At 35.6% G+C, this 14,034-nt stretch overlaps 1 pseudogene; it reads right to left on the bottom strand.

Annotated features, from left to right (window-relative positions):
- Positions 1–5,892: 5,892 nt before the first annotated feature.
- Positions 5,893–6,967, bottom strand: LOC100964346 (annotated as a pseudogene).
- Between the last annotated feature and the right edge of the window lie 7,067 nt (positions 6,968–14,034).

The following is a 14,034-nucleotide window of genomic DNA, read 5'->3' as shown; positions in this document are numbered from 1 at the left end:
CCTTGAACATGGCAAATGAAGATAGAGATTGGAGAAATGAGATACGTTCTCTGACTACAGTTTACATGATCATGGATAGAAAATACAGAACTATACCATCATGAAGCACTTGCATGTGAGTATCATTTTTGAAACCTCTAAAAGAATAGGAAAAGCACATTTTGAATGCGTTTAAACTACTTAAGTAAACAGTGACAACATATCTTAATGGAAAGAGATTTTTTTCAGACATAAAATTGATTTTAGTAACTAACTAGACTCTATTTAAAGAAGTAGGTATAAAGAGTTTTTTTTTAAAAAAAAATTCTATCTTATTTAACCTGAAACATGATAATTAGAACTATTTATTGGGTAAAATATGATGTTTCAGTACATGTATACAATGTGTAATGATCAAATCAGGGTAATTAGCAAATACAAAGAAATGTTAATCAGATGAGAACATTCAAACTTCTTTATTAAGAAAAGTAAGTAAAAGTGATAAATCCAAAAAAGAGGTGTGTTCCCCATATTTGAATGTTTAAAGAAACTTATGAGATGACTGCATGTAAGAGAAACTTACCACATATAGGTGATACGTTTGGAATAAGTTTCATTAAGTTTGATGATAAAGTCAAGAAAATTTAAGTGCTTAACTTTTTTCTGTTCTTATCCAGATCATACTGTTGTAAGGGCCATGAAAACTAGACCAGTAATTATCTCTGAAAGCAAGTCATCCTATAGTATTTGAACACGGTCTATTGTTCAGTACCACAGTACTCTATACAGATGAGATTAGAGGAAGATGATGAACAAATATGATTGTGGTCTTTGAATAAGCCTTGGCTAGAAACTGGATTCTGAGACCTTCATCAATACCCTTATAAACACAGAGTCAGATTTCTTGTGCTTTTGCATTAATACCAATAGTAGGGACGGTACCCAGCTCATACAAATAGAACCAGAGTAGAAAACTAATAAACAATAAGGTTTTCGTTTTTATAATTTATTATAATATGTATATGCATACACACACACACATATATACAAAGAGAGAGACAGAGAGAGAGAGAGAGACGAGCTCTGTTGTCTCAGATAGAATGCAATGACATCATTATAGCTCATAGCAATCTAAAACTCCTGGGTCCAAGAAATCCTCCTGCTTCAGCCTCACAGGTAGCCAAGACTATAGGCCTGCACCCCAATACCCAGCTATTTGGCTATTTTTTTTTTCTACTTTAGTAGAGAAGAGGTCCTGCTCTGGCTCAGGCTGGTCTCAAACTCCTGAGCTCAAGTGATACACCTCCCTTGGCATCCCAGAGTGAACTACCAGGCACCAGGCCTGGCCTTATTTATTTATTTATTTTTAATTCTTATTTTTATAGAGACAAAATCTTGTTCTTTCACCCAGGCCAGAGTATTGTGGCATGATCATAGCTCACTGTAACCTTGAATTCCTAGGTTCAGGCAATCCTACTAACCTTAGCCTCCCAAGTAGTTGGGACTACAGGTGCATGCCACCACATCCAGCTAATTTACTTATGTTTTGTAGAGATGATGTCTCACTGTACTGCTCAGGGTGCTCTTGATCTCCTGGCCTCAAGCAATCCTTCTTCCTTGGTTTCCCAAAGGGCTGGGATTTTACCTATGAGGCACTGTGCCTGGACTAACATTGTTTTGAAGATGCAATGCAGCTGGAATTTACTGCAAACAAAAAGCTTTTTGAAACACACATTCACCATAGAGGAAAAAAGAGCTGTTTATGGAGTAGAAAAATTGAGGACAAATCTTTGTATTATGAAATTCATTTTACTTGTCAAGGCTTTAATTGGAAATAATTGATTCTGATTAATGTAAGAGTAAGTGAAATGTCTTAGGTGGATACAGGATAGATCACAGCCAATACCGTGTTTGGGAAAGAGCTGTTTGCCACCACCACCTGTGTCAGCATGCTGTTACCAATCCTGTTGCCACTAGACAGTGCAGTTATTTCTGTCTTTTTCAGAATAACTTTTAAACAGTCCCCTGCTCCCTCCCTTCAATCACTCCTTCAGATTTAAAATCTTGGGCAGAAATATTTAGTCTGTTGAATTTAGGTTTCATGCTTATGCTTTGGCTGTCAAGAATCAGGATTAGAAGTGGGTGTTTGGACATTCTTGGCCTCTATGCTAGAATTTAGTCGTGTTTTCCATCAAAATTTAAAATAAAAAAAGAAGCTTCGAATACCAAATATTTGATAACAAAACATCAAAAAATGAGGAGTTGATGAGGGTAAATGTCCACTGTATTAAGAGACCATTTTCAAGACTGTATTTTACTATAAGCTTCTGACACACTCTGCACATTTCTCAAGAGGATCTACCATGTGGCGCTAGAGTGACACTCCATGGGTGTGTTTCTCGGCTAAAACTCCAGGGGGCAGGAACTGCTTCATTGTAGGGTAAGGAACATGCACACTGATGGAAATAGCACAGGGATCTGAGGAAATCTCTTCCTGTCTTTGAGTAACAGTTTGCTCATCAGTTTCACTGGTGATACTAACACACTTGCTTTACTGTTCGAAATGATTCAGTGTATTTAGAGAAACAGTATAACACCTAAAATTTAATTTAATTGCATAACTTGATATATTATTATGGTTCTCAAGCTTTATTGTGAGTTCTGTGGCTTATGTAATGTCCTCACAAGAATTTTTTTTCTACTTAGAGTTAAATCAAATTGTCATCTCTGTTTTATTTTATTTTATTTTTTTTATTAAGTTATAGCTGTGTACATTAATACTGTCATAGGGTACAGTGGGTTGTTTCTATACACAATTTGGAATACTTTCATCCAACTGGTTAACATAGCCTTCATGTCATTTTCTTAGTTGTTGTGTTAAAACATTTATATTCTACATTTAGTAAGATTCACATGTACCCTTATAGGTTAAATCATAGGCATGGTGGGATTGTTTTTTGTTTTTTATTGGCAATCCAGGTAGCTTGACCAGATGTGCACCTCTACACACACATTTATTGCCTTTGCTGCCCTATATAATTATTGAGGTATTTTATGTGTTAGCTCTATATGTTATTTAAACCTCTGTCACAATAAGGTTAGCATTTCTTTGTACATTTTTTCCCTCATGTCTTTTCTGCTTCTGAGCTCTTTAAGGCCAGAAACTTTTTTTGACCTATTTTTATATTTTAAAACCTAGCTTAGGGTCTGGAAAATTGGCAGTCAATAAATGCTTGCTGAACCAATGGAAAGTTATGAATTCCTGTGTTAGCAATGCCCAGCATGGTGCTTGACAATTAAGGGGTATCAGTGACTGTGCTTTGAAGTAAATGGGAGAAAGTTCTGCTTAGCTGAGCTAAGTCATCCTCACCCTTCTGGGGAACACTCATAGATAGCCACAATCCATTGCTTTATCTCGCTTACTAAAATACCTGTTTATTCATTGTTTATTCATTGTTTATTCATTGTATCATACATTTCTTGGATATAGTGATTACATTTTAAGCCATGGGTCCACCCTATAAAGAGTAATATATCCTGTGGGGATGATATAAATGGTAATTGAATCTAATTTAATAACTGTCAGAATTTGAACACTCAGCACAGAAGAAACTAAAATCTCTCCTTGTGGGCCCTGTCATTCCTGCTTTGTGCTATAAATATAAGATTTGGCAATTATCATTGTATCACATTGCAAGGAATTGTCTTTTTCCTTAAACTAATGCAAATGTCTTTATCACTATTGAAATGCTAAAAAGTACTTTTAAAATGAATATCTGTAAGGAAGGAGGAATAGATGTCGAGAGTTCCTTATAAGTAATTTTAACCATAGATTAAAATAATTGATTTAGGAAGCTTTGTTATTTTTTCCTATGAAGCTCAAATTCCAGAAAACAAAGTTATTAAAAATAAAAAGTTTTTCAATAATAAGAAGTTCATATAACTTATGTTTTCACATATTTTAAAATTTTTGGCAATTTAAAGCTAAAAAAAAGTATTTTCAAAAAATAAGTTTAAAAAATGGTTTTGGTTTCACATTATGAACATACACAGAAGGAAATGAAGACATATAATGTGTTTAAACTTCAAAAGTGGATACTTTGTTTCATAAATAAGCAGTTCATTCAGAATTGATCCCAAGTCATTGACTATATGTCATATTTGATGTTTTGAACTGCTCACTTACAATACAAATTGTAAAATAAAGTAATTCTCTGACTTCAGTTCACCCCTATGATTATTAGGTGACATTTCAAATCATATATTTGTCATTCTTTTCCTTGTCATTTGTTGCACAGAAAGATTGAGCAATGTAAAAACAATGTATTGTACATCTTAAGTATTTCCTTTGAGAGGATTTCCTTATATATCTTTGCACTTTAATTTGTAGTAATAGCCAGTATGAATAAAACATTTACAAAAGTCACAGGACATACAATTTCAATTCTGTTTCATTCATTATTACCCCTCCCAATACAGTTATTTCCCAGGTTGTCAAAAGATGGATGGTCTCCAGGGTTAGTTTGTCATAAAAGGTGAGAGTAAACCAATAGAAATAAAGAAAACAATACAATGAGCTGATTCCCCAAGCCAGACATTTCAAGAGTCAGTGTTAGTTTCTCCAATGGAACTTGACAGATTTCATTTGTCTTCCTGTTGAGGTAGTCCTAATATCACATGTCATGACTTCCCACCATGTTCCCACCTCTGGTCCACATCCTGCCTGCTGAGGGAACCACTGAGGCTAGGGAACATCCAGAGGTATTCCAAAATGAACTCAACTTGTTGAAGTTTCTAAAAAAGAATGCTTCTTTGCTCACATCTCTGCCAAAGAGCTGTCACTTTCTTGGTAAGTTAAATTTGTCACAAGGAAAGAAAATTTCACCATAGCCTGTTTAAATAAGTTAGGGAGTAGAATCATCTCCCCAATGCTTTTTCCACAGCAAGCAAATATATCAATCATTTTATTTTCTGAAATAGCAATTTATTATCCATGCAGGAGGCCTTAGATTCAATCTGCACAGTGTTCTGAGTGTCACATCAGATGTAAAGACCTGTCATCAGTCTTTATCAGGATAATCACTTTGCTCTTGTCATCAGTTTTTAATAATAAAACTATTTATTACCTCAATAATTATTTATGACAAGAAGTCTGCCATTGGCATCATGAATAAATATTGATAAATTGCTTGGTTAATAAACTGGTACTTTTTAAGTGGCTTGGAGAATATGAAAATAAGAGTGGTATTATTACAAAGAATTATTACAAGGAATTGTAAAATGTTTATCTTCTATTGAAAAGATTATATTTGCCCAACAGGAGTCCCATAAAAAGAACGTTAGAAATCTAATTTGTAAAAGAACAAAGATGCAGCATGAAAAGACTGAAGAGCCAATATTAAACCATAAAACTACAATTTTCAGGTATTGTTTCTAGATGCCAAATTAAACAAATTGAATTCAACTTAGTTTTGAGGTATTGTATGTGTATAAATTTGAATGTGTGTGAAATATATGTGTATATAAATGTATAATTTTTTTCACAAAGGAAAAGCATTTAATGAACCTTCCCTCCATGTGTAGGGTGACCAGATTTTAACATCTGTAAGGCGGGGTGGAGCAGGGGCAGAGCAGGGCAGAGCGTGGGCAGAGGGGGGGCTGAGGAGAGTAGCAGAGTGGGGGTGCGGGGGAGGAGATGGGGCAGGGCAGGGCCTGACAATAAGGCAAACTTTGATAAGCAGTTCTTGATAATCACTTCTCAGCAATTATTTATTACAGTTTAATGTTATAAAATTAACAAAAATAATATAAAACTCATAGTCTGGCAAAATAGCCATATGGCAGCTGAAAACTGTATATTCCCTTCTTGTTCTCCAGCCTGTTCGTGCATTCTTTCCAAAAATCGGAACTTTTTTAAAACACCATGGGAGCAGGACAAATTGTTGAAAAGTGGACCAGGACACAAGCTCCTCCAACACCCTTAATCTTCTCTTTAGCTCTTCTGCTGAAGAATTTGGCCTTTACAACGACTGGCTGCTTTGAGAGTTTTCCCTTTCTCAGAACTTTGGAGTAGCCCGATTGCAACACATCAGTGATGGGAGCGGCTCTACTCTTATTTTTGGCAGCATTTACCTGTGTCTGCTTACCAACCAGTGTCCACAATTTATCAAAGTTGACAGTAGGCATGTCTCTGGTTCCTCTTTACATGGTAATGCCTCATACCAACTTTCCCAAAGCAACCTGGGTGATATCTGTCGAAGTCGATCCTGTGGTGATGCATGTCACCAGCATTACCCTGGCCTCTTGGGTACTTCCAGTGCTTGCTAACACAGCCATGGTTGTGGCTTACATGGCCCCAAAGCTTCCAGTTCTTCCTAAGTCTGGATGTGATGCCAGCAGCTGAGATAAAAGACGGCTAAATACGTAAAATTTTAAAGTACAATTGGAGGTTTAGAAACTGCATTAAAACAACACACACACAGAGGTATATATTTTTAGTTGACATCAGCTCCTAAGAGCCACAGATTTTTTTAAAAATGCTTTTATGACAAGCTAGAAACATGGCCTTAAAATGGAAGTCTGAAATAGCATTAAATCTCATCCTCTGATGAGCTGCTAGGAACACATGGATATAATTTTTACTTATAGAGACTATTTCCCCTGGGCCAATTTTCTGGAAATCACAAAGGACTCAAAGCATGACTAACAGTTACCTGGTCACTGATACTGGATAATAGGATATTTAACTTAAAAGTCAATAGCAACAAAGCCAATTCTATAAGAGGGGCCTGGAACAGACCTCCCAGCCATTCTCATGGCATGGAATAGTGGGGGCAAAAGAAAAATAGAAGCTGTAGGAAAATAAATTAGGAGAGGTTAGAAAATAAATTAGGAGAGGTTAGAAAATAATTCTGTGAAAATATACAGATACAGTTGGGGTTCTCTATGTGAACTTACGGACAGAAATCATAAATTCCATCCAAGCCATGGTTGAGTTAGGCTTCTGGAGTTGAAAGAAAGTGTAAGGGTGAAGCTCCAGGAATGCAAGGTGATCTTTAAAAGGATTGCCCAAAAAGCACTCCCAAATAAGGATCCGAATGCAAACAGTTTGAAAGGTGATCCTTGGATGGATCAGTAAGGAAATGGAAAAGTGAGGGAAGAGGAATGAGGACGATGAATGGGATGTTATTGAACAGTTACTGCTGGGAGAGTTGAGGCTCATTCCCCTGGAGAACTCTAGGGGACAGTCCAGACTGTGCTTCAAAGTCAATCTAGCTGAGAGATAAGGAAGCAGGGCTATTTATCCTCCAAATCCCAGCTATTGGTCTAGCTCCTCTGCTTCCATTCTTCCATGATATTCCTGAGCACATTTGCTCTGCCATAAGAAGCAATCCCATGATGTAAATCTACAGATGCCTGTACATGGATGCTATGGACATGTACAGACATGGTAAGTAACAAGAAACATGTGCAGGGAATCACAGCTTCTTTTACGATGAGATAATTGAAAATTACAAAATGTTTTTTTTTTTTCCAAGTTTGGTGGGATAAAGAAAAAGTCCTATGTATGTGAGGGGAATGAAGGAAACAAGGAAGAAGAGTACAGTCATGAGTTGCTTAAGGAGAGAAGTTTTGATAAATGTGTTGTCAGGCAATTTTGTCCTCATGCAAACATCATAGAGAGTATTTATCCATACTAGATGGTACAGCCTAGGCTGTGTAGTATATCCCATTGTTCCCAAGCTATAAACCAGCACATCATATTCCTATTCTGAATACTAAAGGAAATTGCAACACAATGATATTTGTATATCTAAACATATCTAAGAACGATGACATTGGTGTTTTGATGGGGGATTCCCCTGAATCTATAAATCACTCTGGGTACTATGGGCATTTTAACAATGTTGATTCTACTGATCCAGGAGCATGGGATGTTTTTCTATTTGTTTGTGTCATCTGTGTTTTCTTTCCTCAGTATTCCATAGTTCTCTTTGTAGAGATCTTTCAACTCATTGGTTAAGTATATTCCTAGGCATTTTATTTTTTTTGTAGCCACTGTGTGTGGTACTGAGTCTTTGAGTTGACGCTCATAATTGGGTGCTATTAGTATACAGGAATGCTACTGAGTTGTGTAAATTGACTTTACAAAAAAACAGGTAAAGCAAAAATATGGTATTATAATCCTATGGGACCATAGTTGTATGTCTTGTTCACTGTTGACCCAAACATGCTTATGTGGCGCATGACAGGATCATGAATGAGGCTTTCATTTAAGCACCTTGAAAGGAAATGGAGTAACTCAAGCCTGAGTGCAATCAATTAAATGCATGCACGAAGAATGGCTGTGGAAGAGCAGCAAATGGAACATAACTATGGGCAGGAAGTTCAGAAAGTGGTTAAACACTCAGGCTAAAACATCAACCTGCATGGTTTGAATCCCAGCCCTAAAACTTACTTTCTTTAGCCTTGGACAAGTTATTATTTTTCATATAGATTATAGAGAGGATTAAGTAAAATATTAATACATTACAGAAAGTGAATAGTTCAATACCTAGCTCTAGCTCTGTATTGTTAACTATTACTGTAATTATTATAGTTAAGTATTCCATAGCACACACAAAGTACAGACAGAAGTAGGAACACTGAGCTCTAAGGTTGGGGCCATCCACCAGAACATTGGTTGTTTTGAAAGAATATTTTGTGGGAAAATACCAGTATTTTCTGTGGAATCTTGTTGATGTGGACAAATAGGGTAAGGATAGGATAAGGTACGGAAATGTTTTGAAAGCCAGCATGGATGACTAATAACCTGAATAAATAAAATGGATTATTTAAAGCAGCATTAAGTCAAATCATCCAGATAATAAAACTCTTATTTATAGTTTTATTTTTATTTTTATTTGGCTGGGGCTGGGTTTGAACCCGCCACCTCTGGCATATGGGGCCAGTGCCCTACGCTTCTGAGCCCCAGGCGCCACCCTATGGTTTTATTTTTAAAATTGTGTCCCATGTACTAAGGAACTGGGGATAAATCAGGTAAGTCTTCTGCTCTTACAAAGAGACAGACTATGTATGTTAGGTCCCATCTCAGGAAGTATGGGAACATTTTGGCAGACAATTAGCCAGTGATTATAAGAATGAAAGTGGTAGGACAAAGTGTTGGGAGGCATAAAAGAAAGATATTCAATCAAACTAGAGGGCATAGGTAGTCGTCTTAGTAATTCTTTCCCTGTGTATTTGTTCAGCACCTAATATGTGCCAGAGATTGTGTTAGGTGATAAAATTAAATAATTAAGACAATTAAATTACAAATGGAGATTAGTCTAGAAAAGATTAGAAAAAGTAGCATAACTGCAGAAATCATGATGGAGCTGAAAGCTAGAGAGGAAGAGGATGTCACCAGGCAAGGGCAGGGAGAAGAATGGTTCAGGCAGATGTAAGAATGTTACAAACATTTAGTAGCAGGAAAAAGTAGGATGGGTCCAAAATGTTGAATGAAATCTCATGTAATTAGAGCATGAAAAATCATAAGCATGACATGAAGAAGGCTGGCAGAGAGCAGACCACCTGGAGTCTTGAAGGCTGAGTTCAGTTTGTGGTTTTCTTCTGAGACCAGTGAGAGATGCCTGGGGGGCTTTGAGAACCAGGGGTCAGGATGGACTCTGTTTGTGGCTACCATATAGAGAACAAATTATCAGGGGAAGACCTGTTATTAAGCAGTAACATTTATCCAAATGAAGGTCGATAGAGATAAAATTTAACCTAGCGTTTAAGAGAAGAGACAGTAAGGAGAAGAATGGAAGCCACCTGGGTAGAGGTAAGCAGCCTAGACTGAAGAATATGATCATTTTGAGAAATGCAAATATAACCCAATATTGTTGGAAAATTGAGTGCAAAGAAAGGGGTGTGGTGGAAAACATTGCCTCAGGTAGATTTTGGAGAGCTAATGAGAATATCTGAAGTATATAGGCTTTTATTCTAAATAATATTAAGAGGTTTCAAGAAAGATTTTTGGAAGATAATTGGGTGAAAGGACAAAGACTAAAAACCAACAAAAACTAATTCCATGTACAAATGATGGGATTGCCACTCTATGAAAAACTTAGCCATTTTCGTGTCAGAAGTTCTTTTGGGGTATTCAACAATCTATCTGATAGTATAATGCCCAACACAGAGTGAGCTCTTATGAAAAAGAAAAAAAAAAAGTTAGATTAACCCTGACGCAGTTAGGCCCTTCCAACTCTTATGGTTCAATGAACCTACCCATCTTGAGACCTCTGCAACAGCTACATGATTGATTATAGCTGGTCAAGTATTAGGAACCTGGTTCTATCACAGCTGGAACAGCCATCATCTGTAAGGATTTCCAACTACATGAACTGAATGTATTCACACATGTGATTTTAAAGACTCAAAGAATTATCCACATATACAGAAGTCATATTAATACAGTCAATATTGTTACTTGAACTTCTTTCATTGGCTACCTTTTGTGTTTATTTAGTTGATTGGTTAATTGTTTCCTTTTAATGAAGATGTCTTGTTTTTCTGTCCCAATCAACTTCAAGATTCTGATTTCTGAGGTATGGGAATGGATTAAGTATTTGCATTAAAACAAAGCTCTGCAGATAACTGTGACACCCATGTAGCTTAGTCAACCCCATTCACTATACATTAAGTCAAGTGTCCTCAAACTATGGCCTGTGGGCCACATACAGCCCGTCTAGGACATTTATCGGGCCCACCGGGTGTTTTTGCCACTGCTGCCTGTCCTACTTAGCAGCCAGCTTGTCCTGGGGCCCGCAGTCCAGCCCTCCAACGGTCTGAGGGACAGTGATCTGGCCCCCTGTTTAAGAAGTTTGAGGACCCCTGCTTAAGTATTTAGCTAAATTGAAACAACACAAGAAAGAGTATTTTAGCAGTTTGTTTACTCAACCAGCATGTATTAAGCATCTTGCTCTATGTAATCCTGATATTGGTGACATGAACCAGAAAGAATTTGCATATATACAAAAAGAGAAAGCTGATTATAGCACCCAGGGAGTCATATGCCTTTTGAGAGTGGACAAAGGGGAGGTGGAAGAGAAAAACTCCAAGTGATGGGAGGAAAACCAGGCAAGAGTGAATCTGTCAAATACTTCATAGTAATTACAATGCTTTAATATTTCTTCATTCTTGCTTTTATCACTATTTGGCCAAAATGTTCATAAACATTGTGAGATGGGACCTAATTTACATATTCTGCCAATTATCTGTATTTATGGATAACCATTCAGAGGTTTTCCCCCATTACTCCGAATAATTGAGAATTGGCTATAGAAGCAGTTTCTCTTCCCTGCTGAATAAATGTGCTGTATTTATATTATCCATTACCAGGTGGCAGATGTAATGTTCAGTGATGTGTGTTACTTATCTGAAACTTGAAACTCCTTTCAAGGTTCAAGCTCACCAGTTAATAAAAAATAATCTGTATGGAGCATAAATTTCAAAGAGATGTCTACAATAAATCTTTCGTGAGCCTTCCGTTTGCCAAGATAGCTCTTGCTGAAGTTGACTTTATTAGTAGTAACCATTTGCACTAGGATGTCTGTGACAATGATAAAGCTTTTACATTACATGAATTATATTGAACATATTCTATTATTTCACTCTCATTTGTTTACTAACAGACTTTAAGATAGAAAGCTTTCAAATCATTTGGCAAAATATAATTAAGAATCACTCAGACATGTAATTTAATCAGGAGAATAGAAAATGCATAAAGGTTATAAATGATTTTCACAAATGACTTTAGAATTCTTATTCATACTAATTCTTTTATGATGCAGATTAGGAAAGTGAGTTAGATGAATTTTAAATGTTTCATTTTTTGGAGTATTTTAATTAATTAAAATAGAATCCATGTGGTTAACCTAAGTATACAAAGAAAACAATTATAATCTAATCTCTTTAATGTCCAGGCTCCTAAATCATGTTTTAGTATTTTGAACATGAAGTTTCACACTGAGATGGTAAAAACATCGGTGGATTTGGAATACCACTTGTGGGAGTATGTTTTAATATTGTCTTTACTCCCTTTAACCTCATTTTGAATGATTCTTCTCCTATGTAGATTTTTGGATTATGGACAGTCTTTTATTTCTTGTCATCTTTGTAGGCATATGAAACTATAGATCATTTCATATTAATTCTAATTATGCTTTTCAGAGAGGTAAACTATATGTTTGTTTCTTCTTCCCATGATAGAAAATTGTTTTTGAGATCTAATTCTTCCTTGTTAAATCAATCAAATTTGATCTTTGAAGCAGAAAAGGAAAACAGACATATAGTTCAAGTTTGTATTGGAAATATTATCTCCTCAAATTTTTAACATGCAATCAGAGGAGGAACAATAGTACCTTAGAAACCACATCTCCAGTGATGGGCCATGACTCTAGTTGTATGGTAAAACATTCAGCACATATTTTAGAACCCATCAGCTCAGACTCAGCCAGACGTGTCCAAACCATCTGTCTAAATAGTTTATTGATGCAATTCAATATGACAAAGGAGATCATGTAGACATCCCAGTGCTCAGTATGACCCACATTTTTGGTTGAAGACATTTTATAATGATTCTATTGTGCTTCACTGTGGTTTAGAGAAGATTTGGCCTTCATTCATGACATGTTTACTTCTCTTATATCAAATTATTAATCTATCTCTACCTGCTAGATATGTGGTAGCAATAAAAAGAACATTTTCTTTGGAGTCAAATAGGCTTAAGTTTGATCCTAAATGCCCTACCAGTCATGAGGTCTGTATCAATTTTTTTTTAAATTTACTTGGTTATTGTTTTACCATTTATAAAATGATGGTTAAGATATTAGAAGAACTTGCTTCATAAAGGTTAAGAGAACATGGGATTCATACCACATCACTGAAATCTTCAATCTGCCATTTAAAGGCTACATGACTTTAGAAGAGTTTCTGAAACTGACCTGCCTTACTTCCCATCTGTAAGTTGGGGTTATAATAGAATCTGTCTCCTTGGGTCACAGTGAAGATTCAGTAATTAATAAATATAGCATGTTTAAAAATATTTCTGGAATGTAAGAGTTTAGTAAATCATAGTTTGAAAATGTCATGATTTTAGTAAGATAGAAATGCCTGGATAATAGAAATCTATTAATTCTCCCTTGACAATATCAAGTTTGTCCTTCTCAACTGTGTGACCACAGAAGTTACAAAAATATTTTGCAATATGTGTGCATAATAAACACAAACATAAAAGAAAACATTCTGAAGATTTTTAAAACTTTATCTTCAGGTTACAATGTCATCTAACCTGAAGACTTACTAAGAAACTATCTAAAATAAGACTATATATTGAGCTATTTGATGTATTTGTTGAGGTATTTGTCAATGTTTCTTCGCAGAAGGTTGCCTTGTTTAAATCGATTGGTTTTTGACCACTCTAAAATCTGTATTATCTCTAGGGTCACTTAACTTTGTTTATATGATCTTTAGGAAACTGCAATATATCATGAATACAAGTAAAACAGCAAACCCAATCTTCTAGTTAGTAACAAATAGTCCAAAGAAACCCATGAGACATCTAAACATCAAGCAAAATAGTTGACACGAAGCCTGTGAACGTTATTCTATAGCAAAAAGTTATAGTCACATGCATGAACACTGTTTTAAAACATTAAATTAATATTAACTGAAAATAAGTGTTAATATTGCCAAGATCACCTATTATTTAGTTGAAAACTTAAGTGTATTAGAAGAGAAAGTTAACTTAAGGTTTCCACATGATCCTGGGTTACTAGGTCATTGAGAAAATCATGATAATTTAAAATATACTCTATTTCAGGAGATAATAAAGGTGTTTGATAATTTTATAGTAAATAGTATGATTGATACTTAAATGACAAACTCTAGAGATTTATAAAGTTGCATCACTTACTGAATCTTTTTAAAGCCAATGTCAGTTACCTTTCCCCTATGTTTTCTTCTAGGAATTTAGAGTTTCTGATTATTTTTCTCTTACAATTCATACTTTGGGTG

This window comes from Otolemur garnettii, unplaced genomic scaffold, assembly GCF_000181295.1.
Source record: "Otolemur garnettii isolate 467f Iridium unplaced genomic scaffold, OtoGar3 scaffold00465, whole genome shotgun sequence".
NCBI lineage: Eukaryota > Metazoa > Chordata > Mammalia > Primates > Galagidae > Otolemur > Otolemur garnettii.
The sequence above is the reverse complement of the archived record's forward strand: the minus strand, read 5'-3'. Positions and strand labels throughout refer to the sequence as shown.